Source organism: Ranitomeya imitator, chromosome 2 (genome assembly GCF_032444005.1).
Source record: "Ranitomeya imitator isolate aRanImi1 chromosome 2, aRanImi1.pri, whole genome shotgun sequence".
In the NCBI taxonomy this organism is placed as follows: domain Eukaryota; kingdom Metazoa; phylum Chordata; class Amphibia; order Anura; family Dendrobatidae; genus Ranitomeya; species Ranitomeya imitator.
The window spans coordinates 462,745,919-462,766,013 of NC_091283.1; positions in this window are offsets into that span (position 1 = coordinate 462,745,919).

A 20,095-nucleotide genomic window follows, 5' to 3' on the forward strand; every position below is an offset into this window, starting at 1 on the left:
CTAACCTCTTTTTCTCATCTTTCAGGATACATCGGGGGCTTATCTACAGCATTACAGAATGCTGTAGATAAGCCCCTGATGCCGGTGGGCTTAGCTCACCTTCGATTTTGGGGGCGACAGGTTCCCTTTAAGTACCAATAATCTAGTTTACTTTATAGAATTATTTCACAGCATTACAGAATCTACACAGATTACTTTGCACCCCGAGGCTGGACTCACATTATTCTGCTCCCAACCATATGCAAAAGTGTAATGCTCCTAACATAAATGCAGAAGTAGTAAACCTTAACTTGTCAGATGGCACACTACTCACTCTTTTTTAACATAGCTATGTAGAATGTCATGGATTTTTACATCTGTACAGGATCATACCTAATAACAGTGCATGAGTCAATCACCAGAACCAACATCAGTGCATAAATACAGAATTATAGCCATCATCAGTACATGCAGTACAGCTCCAGAACTACTATCAATGCATTCAAACTAGTGATGAGCAAGTGTGCTCGTTGCTCGAGTTTTACGAGCATGCTCGGGAGTTCTCCGAGTATCTTGTGCATGCTCGTAGATTATGTTTGTGTCCCCACAGCTGCATGATTTGCGGCTGTTAGACAACCAGACAACCTGAACACATACAGCCACAAATTATGCAGCTGCGAGGACGCAAACATAATATACAAGCATGCCCAAGTTACTCGAAGAACACCTGAGCATGCTCGGAAAACTTGAGTAACGAGCACACTAGCTCATGACTAATTCATACATGAACAAAACAATCAGCAGTAAATGAATACAGCACCAGAACCATCATCAGAACAAGTGTTCATCACCCTATCCACCATCAGTAGATCAAGATAGTACCAATACCACCATCATACGGGAGTAGGGTTGAGCGAAACGGGTCGAACATTTTCAAAAGTCGCCGACTTTTGGCGAAGTCGAGTTTCATGAAACCCGATCCGACCCCTGTGCGTGGTCGGCCATGCGGTACGCGACTTTCGCGCCAAAGTCGCGTTTCAATGACGCGAAAAGCGCCATTTCTCAGCCAATGAAGGTAAACGCAGAGTGTGGGCAGCGTGATGACATAGGTCCTGGTCCCCACCATCTTAGAGAAGGGCATTGCAGTGATTGGCTTGCTGTCTGCGGCGTCACAGGGGCTATAAAGGGGAGTTCCCGCCGACCGCCATGTTACTGCTGCTGATCTGAGCTTAGGGAGAGGTTGCTGCCGCTTCGTCAGAAGCAGGGATAGCGTTAGGCAGGGTCCATTAACCACAAAACCGCTTGTGCTGTAGCGATTTCCACTGCCCAACACCACCTTCGGTGTGCAGGGACAGTGGAAGCTCCTTTTTTTTTTTTTTTTCCTCAGCGCTGTAGCTCATTGGGCTGCCCTAGAAGGCTCCCTGATAGCTGCATTGCTGTGTGTACGCCGCTGTGCAAACCAACTGCTTTTTTCAAAGCACAAATCCTCTTGTTCCTTCCTTTCTGCACAGCTATCTTGTTTGTTTGTCCACACTTTTTATTTAATTTGTGCATCAGTCCACTCCTTATTGCTGCCTGCCATACCTGGCTGAGATTACTGCAGGGAGATAGTAATTGAAGGACAGTTCCTTTTTTTTTTTTTTTTTTTTTTTGTGGGAGATTAAGATTGACATTTCTGCTAGAATGCCATCTCTGTCTGTGTCATCTCTCACTCAGTGGGCCATAGAAAGCCTATTTATTTTTTTGCTTGATTTGGGTTCCAAAATCTACCAGAAAAAATCACAACATCAATCAGTGGGAGAAAAATATTGGCCTCAGGGCTTGTGTGCCACTCCTTACTCCTGTGTGTGCCATCTCTCACTCAGTGGGCCATAGAAAGCCTATTAATTTTTTTGCTTGATTTGGGTTCTAAATTCTACCTGAAAAAATCAATAAATCAATCAGTGGGAGATTAATATTGGCCTTTGGGCTTGTGTGCCAGTCCTAAGCGTGCCATCTCTCTCTCTCTCAGATAGTGGGCCATAGAAAGCCTATTTTTTTATTATTTTATTGGGTTTATAAATTTTCCCTGGAAAAAAAAAAAAGTGGGAGATTAATATTGGCCTCTGGGCTTGTGTGCCAGTCCTGAGCGTGCCATCTCTCTCACAAATAGTGGGCCATAGAAAGCCTATTTATTTTTTTGGTTGATTTGGGTTCATAATTCTACCTGAAAAAATCAATCAATCAATCAGTGGGAGATTAATATTGGCCTTTGGGCTTGTGTGCCAGTCGTAAGCGTGCCATCTCTCTCTCTCAGATAGTGGGCCATAGAAAGCCTATTTATTATTATTTTTTTTATTGGGTTTATAAATTTTCCCTGGAAAAAAAAAAAATGGGAGATTAATATTGGCCTCTGGGCTTGTGTGCCACTCCTGACTCCTGTGAGCGTCATCTGTCACTCAGTGGGCCCTAGAAAGCCTATTTTTTGTTTTATTTGTTTTCTAAATTCTCCCTGAAAAAATCATTTTATTTTCTTTGGTTTCTAAATTATTCCTGAAAAAAATCATTTTTTTGTATTTTTTTTTCTCTAAAGTCTCCCTGAAAAAAAAAAAAAAAATCTGTGGGAGATTCATATTGCCCCTTCTGCTTGTGTGCCAGTCTTGACTCCTGGGTGTGCCATCTCTCTCTCTCTCCCCAATTGTGGGCCATAGAAAGCCTATTAATTTTTTTGCTTGATTTGGGTTCCAAAATCTACCCAAAAAAATAACTAAATCAATCGGTGGGAGATTAATATTGGCCTCTGGGCTTGTGTGCCACTCCTGACTCCTGTGTGCGTCCTCTCTCACTCAGTGGGCCCTACAAAGCCTTTTTTTTTTTTTTTCCTAAATTCTCCCTGAAACAATCATTTCATTTTATTTGTTTTATAAATTCTTCTGTAAAAAATAATTTTTTTTTAATTTTTTTTTTTCTGAAGTCTCCCTTTTAAAAAAAACAAACACAAATCAGTGGGAGATAAATATTTACATTTGCGCTTCAGTGACAGTCCTGCGTGTGTGCCATCTCATTTGTTGCCAACAACAACAGAGTGTGTAACATTGTGGCTGATTTTCGTTGTGGTCTCACCCACCTGTAAAGGGGTAGCTAAATCATACTGAAGTTATAGCTCACCGTGTAAGTTGTGTGACAGCAACAAATACCGTTCGTTTGTTAACGTTTTTAAAACAATGAGGAAGTCTGGTGGAAGAGGTCGTGGCCGGGGGCGTTCATTGTCAGCTGGTAATGAGGGTAGTGGTAGTGGTGGAGCATCAGGTGGTCGTGGGAAAAAAAATATTGCACCTAAGTCTGGAGCTGTGGAGCCAGGTTCGTCGTCTGGCTACACAAGGCCTCGAACCCTCCCTTTTCTGGGAGTAGGAAAACCGCTTTTAAAGCCGGAGCATCAAGAGCAAGTTTTGGCTTATCTTGCTGACTCAGCCTCTAGCTCTTTTGCCTCCTCTCGTGAAACTGGTAAAAGTAAAAGCAGCGCGTCGTTAGTGGATGTTCACGGTCAGGGACAAGTCGCTTCCTTGTCCTCTTCAGCAAAAACAACAACAGAGAAGAATGCAGCAGGCGACACAACGGGTTACTCCATGGAGCTCTTTACACATACCGTCCCTGGCTTAGAAAGTGAAGCAGTTAACAGTCCATGCCCATTACAAGTTGAATCTGACATGGAGTGCACTGATGCACAGCCACAGCCAGACTACTATGCTGGTCCTTTGACTCAGACCACAACATTGCCCTCGCAGGGTGCTGATCAAGAATCAGACCCTGATGAGACTATGTTGCCCCATCACGAACGCTATACCACCGACCGACACGGTGACACAGACGAAGTTGCACACGAGCTACAAGAAGAGGTAATAGATGACCCAGTTCTTGACCCCGATTGGCAGCCATTGGGGGAACAGGGTGCAGGCGGCAGCAGTTCTGAAGCGGAGGAGGAGGGGCCGCAGCAGGCATCAACATCGCAACAGGTTCCATCTGCCGGGCCCGTATCTTGGCCAAAACGCGTGGCAATGTCAAAACCTGTTGGAGGACAGCGTGGCCATCCGGTTAAAGCTCAGTCTGCAATGCCTGAAAAGGTATCCGATGCTAGAAAGAGTGCAGTCTGGCATTTTTTTAAACAACATCCAATTGATCAGCACAAAGTAATCTGTCAAAAATGTTCAACTACCTTAAGCAGAGGGCAGAATCTGAAAAGTCTCAATACAAGTTGCATGCATAGACATTTAACCACCATGCATTTGCAAGCTTGGACTAACTACCAAACGTCCCTTAAGGTTGTAGCACCCTCGGCCAATGAAGCTACTCATCAACGCAACATCCCTTCCGGCAGTGTAGGGCCACCATTTTCTGCACCACCTGCAGTATCTGTGCAGGTTTCTTTGCCAGGCCAAAGCAGTCAGGGTCAGGGAATCTCCAGTTTCGTAGTAGGAAACACTGCATCTAGGGCACCGGCGGCAACAATACCATCTCCCACCGTCTCTCAGTCTGCCATGTCCACCGGCACCCCCGCTAGTTCCACGATCTCCAGCTCTCCAGTCCAGCTCACCCTACATGAGACTATGGTTAGAAAAAGGAAGTACTTAGCCTCGCATCCGCGTACACAGGGTTTGAACGCCCACATAGCTAGACTAATCTCGTTAGAGATGATGCCCTACCGGTTAGTTGAAAGCGAAGCTTTCAAAGACCTGATGGACTACGCTGTACCACGCTACGAGCTACCCAGTCAACACTTTTTTTCCAGAAAAGCCATCCCAGCCCTCCACCAGCATGTTAAAGAGCGCATCGTCCATGCACTCAGGCAATCTGTGAGCACAAAGGTGCACCTGACAACAGATGCATGGACCAGTAGGCATGGCCAGGGACGTTACGTGTCCATCACGGCACACTGGGTAAATGTGGTGGATTCAGGGTCCACAGGGGACAGCAAGTTTGGGACAGTTCTGCCTAGCCCACGGTCTAGGAAACAGTTGGCTGTAGCCGTTCGCACCCCCTCCTCCTCCTCGTCCTCCTGCAGAAGCAAGAGCTCGTCCACAGACCGCAGTCGCACAACCACTCCATCCGCAGCTGCCACTGTTGCACACCAGGTCTCCCATTATGGGGCAGCTACTGGCAAACGTCAGCAGGCTGTATTGGCTATGAAGTGTTTGGGCGACAACAGACACACCGCGGAAGTTCTGTCCGAGTTCTTGCAGCAAGAAACGCAGTTGTGGCTGGGCACTGTAGATCTTGAGGCAGGCAAGGTAGTGAGTGATAACGGAAGGAATTTCATGGCTGCCATCTCCCTTTCCCAACTGAAACACATTCCTTGCCTGGCTCACACCTTAAACCTGGTGGTGCAGTGCTTCCTGAAAAGTTATCCGGGGTTATCCGACCTGCTCCTCAAAGTGCGTGGACTTTGCGCACATATCCGCCGTTCGCCTGTACACTCCAGCCGTATGCAGACCTATCAGCGTTCTTTGAACCTTCCCCAGCATCGCCTAATCATAGACGTTGTTACAAGGTGGAACTCAACACTGCACATGCTTCAGAGACTGTGCGAACAGAGGCGGGCTGTTATGTTTTTGTGGGAGGATACACATACACGGGCAGGCAGTAGGATGGCAGACATGGAGTTGTCAGGTGTGCAGTGGTCGAAGATTCAAGACATGTGTCAAGTCCTTCAGTGTTTTGAGGAATGCACACGGCTGGTTAGTGCAGACAACGCCATAATAAGCATGAGCATCCCCCTAATGTGTCTGCTGATGCAAAGTTTGACGCACATAAAGGATCAGGCGTCTGCACCAGAGGAAGAGGAAAGCCTTGATGACAGTCAGCCATTGTCTGGTCAGGGCAGTGTACAGGACGAGGTAGCGGGCGAAGAGGAGGTGGAGGATGAGGAGGATGATGGGGATGAGTATATTTTTAATGAGGAAGCTTTCCCGGGGTCATTGGAAATTGGTGGCGTGGCAAGGGCGGGTTCTGGTTTTTTGAGGGACACAAGTGACGTACATTTGCCTGCAACTGCCCCTCAACCAAGCACAACCGCAGATTTGACAACTGGAACTTTGGCCCACTTGGCGGATTATGCCTTGCGTATCCTCAAAAGGGACACACGCATTACAAAAATGATGAACGATGACGAATACTGGTTGGCCTGCCTCCTTGATCCTCGCTATAAAGGCAAATTGCAAAATATTATGCCACATGAGAACTTGGAACTAATATTAGCAACAAAACAATCAACTCTTGTTGACCGTTTGCTTCTGGCATTCCCTGCACACAGCGCCCGTGATCGTTCTCACACGAGCTCCAGGGACCAGCAGACCAGAGGTGTTAGAGGGGCAGAAATCAGAAGTGGCGTTGGCCAGAGGGGTTTTCTGACCAGGTTGTGGAGTGATTTTGCTATGACCGCAGACAGGACAGGTACTGCAGCATCAATTCAAAGTGACAGGAGACAACATTTGTCCAGTATGGTTACAAACTATTTTACATCCCTTATCGACGTTCTCCCTCAACCGTCATTCCCATTTGATTACTGGGCATCCAAATTAGACACCTGGCCAGAATTGGCAGAATATGCATTGCAGGAGCTTGCTTGCCCGGCAGCTAGTGTCCTATCAGAAAGAGTATTCAGTGCTGCAGGTTCAATACTAACTGAAAAAAGGACTCGTCTGGCTACCCAAAATGTAGATGATCTAACCTTCATTAAAATGAACCACAACTGGATTTCGAAATCTTTTGCCCCACCTTGCCCGGCTGACACCTAACTTTCCTATGAAAAGGTCTTGCCTGTGGACTCTTCTGAATGACTTTTCCAATCTCGTAATTTTCTGCACCTGATTGTCCAGCATACGACATGTTTACTCCTAACAAAATGGCCAAACTCCCCACACGGGGCCGTGGTATCGCCACTTTGCGCCAGCACCCGTGAGAGTGCTGTTTGTCTGAAGAGGTGGGTGTGCCCGCTTTTGGTCGACGGCACTGCCACTGGGTCCCTCATAGTACAATAAAGTGTCTCTGGCGGTGGTGGTGCGCACCCAACGTCAGACACACCATTGTAATATGAGGGGCCCTGGGCCTGTACCGCCGGCCACAAGACAGTTCCCCCCCCCAGCTCAAACAGTGCTCTACCACTAGCAAAATTATCTCTCACAGCTTCACCAATGTTTAGTCTATGCGCTGACATCCTTCAATGCCTGGCACTGACAATACCATTGTTTTGACATTTTTGTTATGTTAGGCCTTCGAAGCCTGTCTGCGGTCCGTTCTTTCTACAACTACTACACTGACCAGGCCACTGCTGGCCGTGTTCCCCTGGAACCAATTTAAACTTGCCTACAGCCAGCCCAATTTTGTTATGTTAGGCCTTCTTAGCCTGTCTGCCGTCACTCCTTCCACTAGACTTCCACTGACCAGACCACTGTTGCCTGTGTACCCCTGGAACCAATTTTAAATTGCCAACAGCCAAATGTTATTATGTTAGGCCTTTGATGCCTGTCTGCCGTCACTCCTTCCACTAGACTTCCACTGACCAGACCACTGTTGCCCGTGTACCCCTGGAACCAATTTTAAATTGCCAACAGCCCAATGTTATGATGTTAGGCCTTTGATGCCTGTCTGCCGTCACTCCTTCCACTAGGCCTCCACTGACCTGTCTACTGCTGCCCGTGTTCCCATGGAACCAATTGTAAATTGCCTACAGCCAGCCCATTTTATTACGTTAGGCCTTCGAAGCCTGTCTGCGGTCCCTCCTTCCACTAGGCCTCCACTTACCTGTCTACTGCTGCCCGTGTTCCCCTGGAACCAATTTTAAATTGCCTACAGGCAGCCCAATTTATTATGTTAGGCCTTCGAAGCCTGTCTGCGGTCCCTCCTTCCACTAGGCCTCCACTTACCTGTCTACTGCTGCCCGTGTTCCCCTGGAACCAATTTTAAATTGCCTACAGCCAGCCCATTTTATTATGTTAGGCCTTCGAAGCCTGTCTGCGGTCCCTCCTTCCACTAGGCCTCCACTGACCTGTCTACTGCTGCCCGTGTTCCCCTGGAACCAATTTTAAATTGCCTACAGCCAGCCCATTTTATTATGTTAGGCCTTCGAAGCCTGTCTGCGGTCCCTCCTTCCACTAGGCCTCCACTTACCTGTCTACTGCTGCCCGTGTTCCCCTGGAACCAATTTTAAATTGCCTACAGGCAGCCCAATTTATTATGTTAGGGCTTCGAAGCCTGTCTGCGGTCCCTCCTTCCACTAGGCCTCCACTGACCTGTCTACTGCTGCCCGTGTTCCCCTGGAACCAATTTTAAACTGCCTACAGGCAGCCCAATTTATTATGTTAGGGCTTCGAAGCCTGTCTGCGGTCCCTCCTTCCACTAGGCCTACACTGACCTGTCTACTGCTGCCCGTGTACCCCTTGAACCAACATCATAAAATAAAAAAAAAAGTATTTTGCTTATAAAAAAGAAAATACTGGTGAGATATCAAATGCAGACATTTTAACATTAAAAACAAACACACAACTAAAATCTGGTACAGTACTAAAAATGGCCACCAGCTACAATTACTTTATCCTGCAAGTATTTAACTGAAAGGTTTTTTAAATTGAAAACACAGATATGGCATCCACCGAGTGTTGTCCTGTCGCGTCTTCTTTATATTATTGCCGAGAAGATGCAAAACAATGAAAATAATAAAATCATTAATTACCAAAATAATAGAGAAAGTCAACACCACATTGCAAATAAACATTCATTCCAAATAAAGAAGCAGGGCGCGTCCGAGGGTGAGTATATACCTAATAAGAATATAATCACCCTCGGACGCGCAATGCTTATTTCCAACAGCCTTCCTTCCTAAGAATCAGCCCTTCCGTGGTGTAGAGAGACGTTGTGTTACACTTCAAGGTGTTCCCCAGGTTGTCTTTCCTGAGCTTCGATCTTCCGGCTCTCGTTTAGTAGTTCTTGGAAACTACACTGCATTAGGCCTTCAAATTGGGTATGGGGTGTAGAGAGAGGGTGTGTTACACTCCAAGGTGTTCCCCAGGTTGCCTTTCCTGAGCTTCGATCTTCCGGCTCTCGTTTAGTAGTTCTTGGAAACTACACTGCATTAGGCCTTCAAATTGGGTATGGGGTGTAGAGAGAGGGTGTGTTACACTCCAAGGTGTTCCCCAGGTTGCCTTTCCTGAGCTTCGATCTTCATGCTCTCGTTTAGTAGTTGTCGGAAACTACGCTGCATTAGGCCTACAAATTGGGTATGGGGTGTAGAGAGAGGGTTTGTTACACTCCAAGGTGTTCCCCAGGTTGCCTTTCCTGAGCTTCGATCTTCCGGCTCTCGTTTAGTAGTTGTTGGAAACTACGCTGCATTAGGCCTTCAAATTGGGTATGGGGTGTAGAGAGAGGGTGTGTTGCACTCCAAGGTGTTCCCCAGGTTGCCTTTCCTGAGCTTCGATCTTCCGGCTCTCGTTTAGTAGTTCTTGGAAACTACACTGCATTAGGCCTTCAAATTGGGTATGGGGTGTAGAGAGAGGGTGTGTTACACTCCAAGGTGTTCCCCAGGTTGCCTTTCCTGAGCTTCGATATTCCGACTCTCGTTTAGTAGTTGTTGGAAACTACACTGCATTAGGCCTACAAATTTGGTATGGGGGAAACATTGGAGCATCTGCGGTCCCTCCTTCCTCTAGGCCTCCACTGACCTGTCTACTGCTGCCCGTGTTCCCCTGGAACCAATTTTAAATTGCCTACAGGCAGCCCAATTTATTATGTTAGGGCTTCGAAGCCTGTCTGCGGTCCCTCCTTCCACTAGGCCTCCACTGACCTGTCTACTGCTGCCCGTGTACCCCTTGAACCAACATCATAAAATAAAAAAAAAAGTATTTTGCTTATAAAAAAGAAAATACTGGTGAGATATCAAATGCAGACATTTTAACATTAAAAACAAACACACAACTAAAATCTGGTACAGTACTAAAAATGGCCACCAGCTACAATTACTTTATCCTGCAAGTAGTTAACTGAAAGGTTTTTTAAATTGAAAACACAGATATGGCATCCACCGAGTGTTGTCCTGTCGCGTCTTCTTTATATTATTGCCGAGAAGATGCAAAACAATGAAAATAATAAAATCATTAATTACCAAAATAATAGAGAAAGTCAACACCACATTGCAAATAAACATTCATTCCAAATAAAGAAGCAGGGCGCGTCCGAGGGTGAGTATATACCTAATAAGAATATAATCACCCTCGGACGCGCAATGCTTATTTCCAACAGCCTTCCTTCCTAAGAATCAGCCCTTCCGTGGTGTAGAGAGACGTTGTGTTACACTCCAAGGTGTTCCCCAGGTTGCCTTTCCTGAGCTTCGATCTTCCGGCTCTCGTTTAGTAGTTGTTGGAAACTACGCTGCATTAGGCCTTCAAATTGGGTATGGGGTGTAGAGAGATGGTGTGTTCCACTCCAAGGTGTTCCCCAGGTTGCCTTTCCTGAGCTTCGATCTTCCGGCTCTCGTTTAGTAGTTCTTGGAAACTACACTGCATTAGGCCTTCAAATTGGGTATGGGGTGTAGAGAGAGGGTGTGTTACACTCCAAGGTGTTCCCCAGGTTGCCTTTCCTGAGCTTCGATCTTCATGCTCTCGTTTAGTAGTTGTCGGAAACTACGCTGCATTAGGCCTTCAAATTGGGTATGGGGTGTAGAGAGAGGGTGTGTTACACTCCAAGGTGTTCCCCAGGTTGCCTTTCCTGAGCTTCGATCTTCCGGCTCTCGTTTAGTAGTTCTTGGAAACTACACTGCATTAGGCCTTCAAATTGGGTATGGGGTTTAGAGAGAGGGTGTGTTACACTCCAAGGTGTTCCCCAGGTTGCCTTTCCTGAGCTTCGATCTTCCGGCTCTCGTTTAGTAGTTCTTGGAAACTACACTGCATTAGGCCTACAAATTGGGTATGGGGTGGAGAGAGATGGTGTGTTACACTCCAAGGTGTTCCCCAGGTTTCCTTGCCATTGCTTCGGTCTTCCGACTCTCGTTTAGTAGTTGTAGAAAAGTACACTGCATTAGGCCTACAAAATGGGTATGGGGTGAAGAGAGATGGTGTGTTACACTCCAAGGTGTTCCCCAGGTTGCCTTTCCTGAGCTTCTATCTTCAGGCTCTCATTAAATTGTGGTTAAATGGAACAACTGCATTTGGCGTACTAGTTGGTTTGGGGCCTACTATCGGTGTCTGCCACTCCTTGCTGTTCTCCTGGTTTCCTGTCCTGAAATTCCATTTTCAGGCTCTCGTTAAGTAGTTGTTAATGTTAGACTGCATTTGGCCTACTAGTTGGGTTGGGGCCTACTATCGGTGTCTGCCACTCCTTGCTGTTCTCCTCCACTGAACAAAGCTGTGCCGCCTGTTTACTACGGTTGCCAATTTTGAACTGCATTTCGACTACTTACTGATTTGGCCCTACTCTCTGTGTCAGCCTCTCATTCCAGTTGTCCTCCACTGCAATGCCCCCTGGTTATTCCTGTGTTACCAATTTTGAACTGCATTTAGCCCACTTTATTCTTTGGGCCTATATCTGTGTTTCCACTTCATCGTGCCCATTGCCCAGCCAGTGATAGATGAGTCTGCTGGTACATTGACCCATAACGCAACATTCCCCGTGCATGCTACACAACAACATTGTGACCCTGCTGAAAGTCAGGTTGCTCTTCCCGCATACCATACCACCTTACACGGGGACAAAGAGGAAGGTGCAGATGAAAGTGCAGGTTCCTTCATCAGGTGGGGGGAGGAATACTAGTTGGCGACGTCACTGGCACAGGGCCTCTCATAGTACGCAAAAGTGTTGCTGCCGGTGGGAGGCGCCCCCACCGTGCAAACACACCGCTGTACTTTGAGGGGCCCTGTGCCAGTGCCAATGCCAACAAGTGGGCCCCCCCTGCTTGCTCAGGATCACAGCACTTGCAAAGTTGAAATACTTACCTCTCCCTGCTCCACTGCCGTGACGTGGTCCAGATTTCCTGGGCCCACTAATTACTTGAACCAGCCCTACCCCACACAACTTTAGCCAAATGACCCCCAATTTCAAATGCCTTCCAATTATTATAAGGTAAATTACGCTTGACAAGCTTCATTAAGAAGAATGGATGGTTTTGACATTAAAATGGGCACTCTAGGTGTTTTCCTGGCCCCCACTCACTGCCGACTATGCTGCCCCATTGACTTGCATTGGGTTTCGTGTTTCGGTCGATCCCGACTTTTCGCCATAATCGGCCGATTTCACTCGACCCGACTTTTGAGATAGTCGGGTTTTGCGAAACTCGGCTCGACTCTAAAAAGGACAAGGTCGCTCAACTCTATACAGGAGTATAAAACCACCACTTGTACCTGAATACAGTATCAGAACCAACAATGAATACATGAATACAGCACCAGAACTATCATCAGTACATAAATACATCACCAGAACCACTATCAGTACATGAATACAGATTTAAGTTTAGTACAGCGATGAACTGCCATATCAGGTCAGACCCATGTACATACATTTGTATGCTAGCAATCTACAAAACCTAGTATAATATTAACAAAGATGTTAAGAGTTGCTTTTTGCTGTCATCATCAGACTGCGGAACATACAGGAACTATAACACTGATTAGATATAGTCAGTATCGCAAATAAACATTTACACTCCCTGACAGAAGTTATATAGCTTATCCATGTTATGTAAATAAAAGCTAATAACCTGGATGTATAATCTTTCTAAACTCTCCAAAATGTGGTTTAGGTTAAGAAAATAAATTGGCATCAATGCAGAATTATTGATCAGTTAATGGACACAGAATGGTCAGATTTTGGCAAGACAAAAGTTTTGGAACCCACAGAAAGTAATGTGATATTCAAACAAATAATTAACTTAAAATACAAATATATGTTGCATAACATTGGTGAATGAAGTGGTGGTGCTATTAGAGTCATATTTAATATTTTGTGTGACTTCCATGAGCTTGAAGGACTGCATGGAAGTCACAATTCAGTTAACAATGATTCATACAATTTATTAATGAAGTCATCAGGAATAGTGAAATATGCAGTCTTACATGCCTCCCAGAGCTCATCTAGATTCTTTGGTTTTGTCTTCCAAGCTTCCTCTTTCATCCTACCCCAAACATGCTCAATGATGTTCATATCTGGTGACGGGGCTGGCCAGTCCTTGAGCACCTTGATCTTTTTTGCCTGGAGGAACTTTGTTGTAGAGATGGATGTATGAGATCGAGCACCATCCTGCTGCAGAATTTGACCCCTTTTATGATTTGGAATATAATAGGTAGCTAATACTTCTTGATATTTTAGGTTATTGATATTTCCTTCCACCTTGCAAATGTTTTGCACACACCCATACTGAATGTAACCCCAGACCATGATCTTTCCACCACCAAATTTGTCTGTTTACTGGGTGTATTTTGGATCCATATGGGCTACAGTAGGTCTCCTGCAGGATTTATGGCGGCTGTGGTGTATTTCTACTGAAGATTCATCAGAGAAATCCACCTTCTGCCACTTTTCCAGCGTCCATCTGTTTAGCAGGCCGAGGGACTTTGCAAATGCCACATGTCTTTTTATTTGCCTTTTGTTTAGTGCTGGCTTCTGGGCACTGATTCGACCATGGTGGCCATTTCAAGAAAGAATCCTACAAACTGTTCTAGTTGACACAGGGACTTGAGGTGACCAGTAGGGTTGAGCGAAACGGGTCGTTCATTTTCAAAAGTCGCCGACTTTTGGCAAAGTCGGGTTTCATGAAACCCGATCCGACCCCTGTGCGGGGTCGGCCATGCGGTACGCGACTTTCGCGCCAAAGTCGCGTTTCAATGACGCGAAAAGCGCCATTTCTCAGCCAATGAAGGTAATCGCAGAGTGTGGGCAGCGTGATGACATAGGTCCTGGTCCCCACCATCTTAGAGAAGGGCATTGCAGGGATTGGCTTGCTGTCTGCGGCGTCACAGGGGCTATAAAGGGGCGTTCCCGCCGACCGCCATGTTACTGCTGCTGATCTGAGCTTAGGGAGAGGTTGCTGCTGCTTCGTCAGAAGCAGGGATAGCGTTAGGCAGGGTCCATTAACCACCAAACCGCTTGTGCTGTAGCGATTTCCACTGCCCAACACCACCTTCGGTGTGCAGGGACAGTGGAAGCTACATTTTTTTTTTCCCCTCAGCGCTGTAGCTCATTGGGCTGCCCTAGAAGGCTCCCTGATAGCTGCATTGCTGTGTGTACGCCGCTGTGCAAACCAACTGCTTTTTTCAAAGCACAAATCCTCTTGTTCCTTCCTTTCTGCACAGCTATCTTTTTTGTTTGTCCACACTTTTTATTTAATTTGTGCATCAGTCCACTCCTTATTGCTGCCTGCCATACCTGGCTGAGATTACTGCAGGGAGATAGTAATTGTTGGACACTCCCTGTTTTTTTTTTTTTTTTTTTTTGTGGGAGATTAAGATTGACATTTCTGCTAGAGTGCCATCCCTGTGTGTGCCATCTCTCACTCAGTGGGCCATAGAAAGCCTATTTATTTTTTTGCTTGATTTGGGTTATAAAATCTACCTGAAAAAATCACTACATCAATCAGTGGGAGAAAAATATTGGCCTCAGGGCTTGTGTGCCACTCCTGACTCCTGTGTGCATCATCACTCACTCAGTGGGCCATAGAAAGCCCATTTTTTTTTTTTTTGCTTTATTTGGGTTCTAAATTCTACCTGAAAAAATCAATAAATCAATCAGTGGGAGATTAATATTGGCCTTTGGGCTTGTGTGCCAGTCCTAAGCGTGCCATCTCTCTCTCTCAGATAGTGGGCCATAGAAAGCCTATTTATTATTTTTTTTATTGGGTTTATAAATTTTCCCTGGAACAAAAAAAAAAAAGTGGGAGATTAATATTGGCCTCTGGGCTTGTGTGCCAGTCCTGAGCGTGCCATCTCTCTCACAAATAGTGGGCCATAGAAAGCCTATTTATTTTTATTTTTTTTGGTTTTATAAATTCTCCCTGAAAAAAAAAGGGAGATTAATATTGGCCTTTGGGCTTGTGTGCCAGTCCTAAGCGTGCCATCTCTCTCTCTCAGATAGTGGGCCATAGAAAGCCTATTTATTTATTTTTTTATTGGGTTTATAAATTTTCCCTGAAAAAAAAATAAAAAGTGGGAGATTAATATTGGCCTCTGGGCTTGTGTGCCAGTCCTGAGCGTGCCATCTCTCTCACAAATAGTGGGCCATAGAAAGCCTATTTATGTTTTTGGTTGATTTGGGTTCTAAATTCTACCTGAAAAAATCAATAAATCAATCAGTGGGAGATAAATATTGGCCTCTGGGCTTGTGTGCCACTCCTGACTCCTGTGTGCGTCATCTCTCACTCAGTGGGCCATAGAAAGCCTTTTTTTGTTTTATTTGTTTTCTAAATTCTCCCTGAAAAAATCATTTTATTTTATTTGGTTTCTAAATTCTTCCTGAAAAAATCATTTTATTCTATTATTTTTTTTTCCTAAAGTCTCCCTGAAAAAACAAACAAAAACAAATCAGTGGGAGATTAATATTGCCCTTTCTGCTTGTGTGCCAGTCTTGACTCCTGGGTGTGCCATCTCTCTCTCTCTCTCCAATTGTGGGCCATAGAAAGCCTATTATTTTTTTAGCTTGTTTTGGGTTCCAAAATCTACCTGAAAAAATCACTACATCAATCAGTGGGAGATAAATATTGGCCTCTGGGCTTGTGTGAAACTCCTGACTCCTGTGTGCGTCATCTCTCACTCAGTGGGCCATAGAAAGCCTTTTTTTGTTTTATTTGTTTTCTAAATTCTCCCTGAAAAAATCATTTTATTTTATTTGGTTTCTAAATTCTTCCTGAAAAAATCATTTTATTCTATTATTTTTTTTTCCTAAAGTCTCCCTGAAAAAAAAAAAAAAAAACAAATCAGTGGGAGATTAATATTGCCCTTTCTGCTTGTGTGCCAGTCTTGACTCCTGGGTGTGCCATCTCTCTCTCTCTCTCCAATTGTGAGCCATAGAAAGCCTATTATTTTTTTAGCTTGATTTGGGTTCCAAAATCTACCTGAAAAAATCACTACATCAATCAGTGGGAGATAAATATTGGCCTCTGGGCTTGTGTGCCACTCCTGACTCCTGTGTGCGTCATCTCTCACTCAGTGGGCCATAGAAAGCCTTTTTTTGTTTTATTTGTTTTCTAAATTCTCCCTGAAAAAATCATTTTATTTTATTTGGTTTCTAAATTCTTCCTGAAAAAATCATTTTATTCTATTATTTTTTTTTCCTAAAGTCTCCCTGAAAAAAAAAAAAATCAAATCAGTGGGAGATTGATATTTACATTTGTGCTTCAGTGACAGTCCTGCGTGTGTGGCATCTCTCTCATTTGTTGCCACCAACAACAGAGTGTGTAACATTGTGCCTGATTTTCGTTGTGGTCTCACTCACCTGTAAAGGGGTAGCTAAATCATACTGAAGTTATAGCTCACCGTGTAAGTTGTGTGACAGCAACAAATACCGTTAGTTTGTTTACGTTTTTAAAACAATGAGGAAGTCTGGTGGAAGAGGTCGTGGCCGGGGGCGTTCACTGTCAGCTGGTAATGAGGGTAGTGGTAGTGGTGGAGCATCAGCTGGTCGTGGGAAAAAAAATATTGCACCTAAGTCTGGAGCTGTGGAGCCAGGTTCGTCGTCTGGCTACACAAGGCCTCGAACGCTCCCTTTTCTGGGAGTAGGAAAACCGCTTTTAAAGCCGGAGCAGCAAGAGCAAGTTTTGGCTTATCTTGCTGACTCAGCCTCTAGCTCTTTTGCCTCCTCTCGTGAAACTGGTAAATGTCAAAGCAGCGCGTCGTTAGTGGATGTTCACGGTCAGGGACAAGTCGCTTCCTTGTCCTCTTCAGCAAAAACAACAACAGAGAAGAATGCAGCAGGCGACACAACGGGTTACTCCATGGAGCTCTTTACACATACCGTCCCTGGCTTAGAAAGTGAAGCAGTTAACAGTCCATGCCCATTACAAGTTGAATCTGACATGGAGTGCACTGATGCACAGCCACAGCCAGACTACTATGCTGGTCCTTTGACTCAGACCACAACATTGCCCTCGCAGGGTAATGATCAAGAATCAGACCCTGATGAGACTATGTTGCCCCATCACGAACGCTATACCACCGACCGACACGGTGACACAGACGAAGTTGCACACGAGCTACAAGAAGAGGTAATAGATGACCCAGTTCTTGACCCCGATTGGCAGCCATTGGGGGAACAGGGTGCAGGCGGCAGCAGTTCTGAAGCGGAGGAGGAGGGGCCGCAGCAGGCATCAACATCGCAACAGGTTCCATCTGCCGGGCCCGTATCTTGCCCAAAACGCGTGGCAAAGCCAAAACCTGTTGGAGGACAGCGTGGCCATCCGGTTAAAGCTCAGTCTGCAATGCCTGAAAAGGTATCCGATGCTAGAAAGAGTGCAGTCTGGCATTTTTTTAAACAACATCCAATTGATCAGCGCAAAGTCATCTGTCAAAAATGTTCAACTACCTTAAGCAGAGGACAGAATCTGAAAAGTCTCAATACAAGTTGCATGCATAGACATTTAACCACCATGCATTTGCAAGCCTGGACTAACTACCAAACGTCCCTTAAGGTTGTAGCACCCTCGGCCAATGAAGCTAGTCAGCAACGCAACATCCCTTCCGGCAGTGTAGGGCCACCATTTTCCGCACCACCTGCAGTATCTGTGCAGGTTTCTTTGCCAGGCCAAAGCAGTCAGGGTCAGGGAATCACCAGTTTCGTAGTAGGAAACACTGCATCTAGGGCACCGGCGGCAACAATACCATCTCCCACCGTCTCTCAGTCTGCCATGTCCACCGGCACCCCCGCTAGTTCCACGATCTCCAGCTCTCCAGTCCAGCTCACCCTACATGAGACTATGGTTAGAAAAAGGAAGTACTTAGCCTCGCATCCGCGTACACAGGGTTTGAACGCCCACATAGCTAGACTAATCTCGTTAGAGATGATGCCCTACCGGTTAGTTGAAAGCGAAGCTTTCAAAGCCCTGATGGACTACGCTGTACCACGCTACGAGCTACCCAGTCAACACTTTTTTTCCAGAAAAGCCATCCCAGCCCTCCACCAGCATGTTAAAGAGCGCATCGTCCATGCACTCAGGCAATCTGTGAGCACAAAGGTGCACCTGACAACAGATGCATGGACCAGTAGGCATGGCCAGGGACGTTACGTGTCCATCACGGCACACTGGGTGAATGTTGTGGATGCAGGGTCCACAGGGGACAGCAAGTTTGGGACAGTTCTGCCTAGCCCACGGTCTAGGAAACAGTTGGCTGTAGCCGTTCGCACCCCCTCCTCCTCCTCTTCGTCCTCCTGCAGAAGCGAGAGCTCGTCCACAGACCGCAGTCGCACAACCACTCCATCCGCAGCTGCCACTGTTGCACACCAGGTCTCCCATTATGGGGCAGCTACTGGCAAACGTCAGCAGGCTGTATTGGCTATGAAGTGTTTGGGCGACAACAGACACACCGCGGAAGTTCTGTCCGAGTTCTTGCAGAAAGAAACGCAGTCGTGGCTGGGCACTGTAGATCTTGAGGCAGGCAAGGTAGTGAGTGATAACGGAAGGAATTTCATGGCTGCCATCTCCCTTTCCCAACTGAAACACATTCCTTGCCTGGCTCACACCTTAAACCTGGTGGTGCAGTGCTTCCTGAAAAGTTATCCGGGGTTATCCGACCTGCTCCTCAAAGTGCGTGGACTTTGCTCACATATCCGCCGTTTGCCCGTACACTCCAGCCGTATGCAGACCTATCAGCGTTCTTTGAACCTTCCCCAGCATCACCTAATCATAGACGTTGCAACAAGGTGGAACTCAACACTGCACATGCTTCAGAGACTGTGCGAACAGAGGCGGGCTGTTATGTTTTTGTGGGAGGATACACATACACGGGCAGGCAGTAGGATGGCAGACATGGAGTTGTCAGGTGTGCAGTGGTCGAAAATTCAAGACATGTGTCAAGTCCTTCAGTGTTTTGAGGAATGCACACGGCTGGTTAGTGCAGACAACGCCATAATAAGCATGAGCATCCCCCTAATGCGTCTGCTGATGCAAAGTTTGACGCACATAAAGGATCAGGCGTCTGCAGCTGTGGAAGAGGAAAGCCTTGATGACAGTCAGCCATTGTCTGGCCAGGGCAGTGTACAGGACGAGTTAGCGGGCGAAGAGGAGGAGGAGGACGAGGAGGATGATGGGGATGATTATATTTTTAATGAGGAAACTTTTCCGGGGCCACTGGAAATTGGTGGCGCGGCAAGGCCGGGTTCTGGTTTTTGGAGGGACACAAGTGACGTGGATTTGCCTGAAACTGCCCCTCAACCAAGTACAACCGCAGATTTGAGAACTGGAACTTTGGCCCACATGGCAGATTATGCCTTACGTATCCTCAAAAGGGACACAAGCATAACTAAAATGATGAACGATGACGATTACTGGTTGGCCTGCCTCCTTGATCCTCGCTATAAAGGCAAATTGCAAAATATAATGCCACATGAGAACTTGGAACTAATATTAGCAACCAAACAATCAACTCTTGTTGACCGTTTGCTTCTGGCATTCCCTGCACACAGCGCCCGTGATCGTTCTCACACGAGCTGCAGGGGCCAGCAGACCAGAGGAGTTAGAGGGGCAGAAATCAGAAGTGGCGTTGGCCAGAGGGGTTTTCTGACCAGGTTGTGGAGTGATTTTGCTATGACCGCAGACAGGACAGGTACTGCAGCATCAATTCAAAGTGACAGGAGACAACATTTGTCCAGTATGGTTACAAACTATTTTTCATCCCTTATCGATGTTCTCCCTCAACCGTCATTCCCATTTGATTACTGGGCATCAAAATTAGACACCTGGCCAGAATTGGCAGAATATGCATTGCAGGAGCTTGCTTGCCCGGCAGCTAGTGTCCTATCAGAAAGAGTATTCAGTGCTGCAGGTTCAATACTAACAGAAAAAAGGACTCGTCTGGCTACCCAAAATGTAGATGATCTAACCTTCATTAAAATGAACCACAACTGGATTTCAAAATCTTTTGCCCCACCTTGCCCGGCTGACACCTAGCTTTCC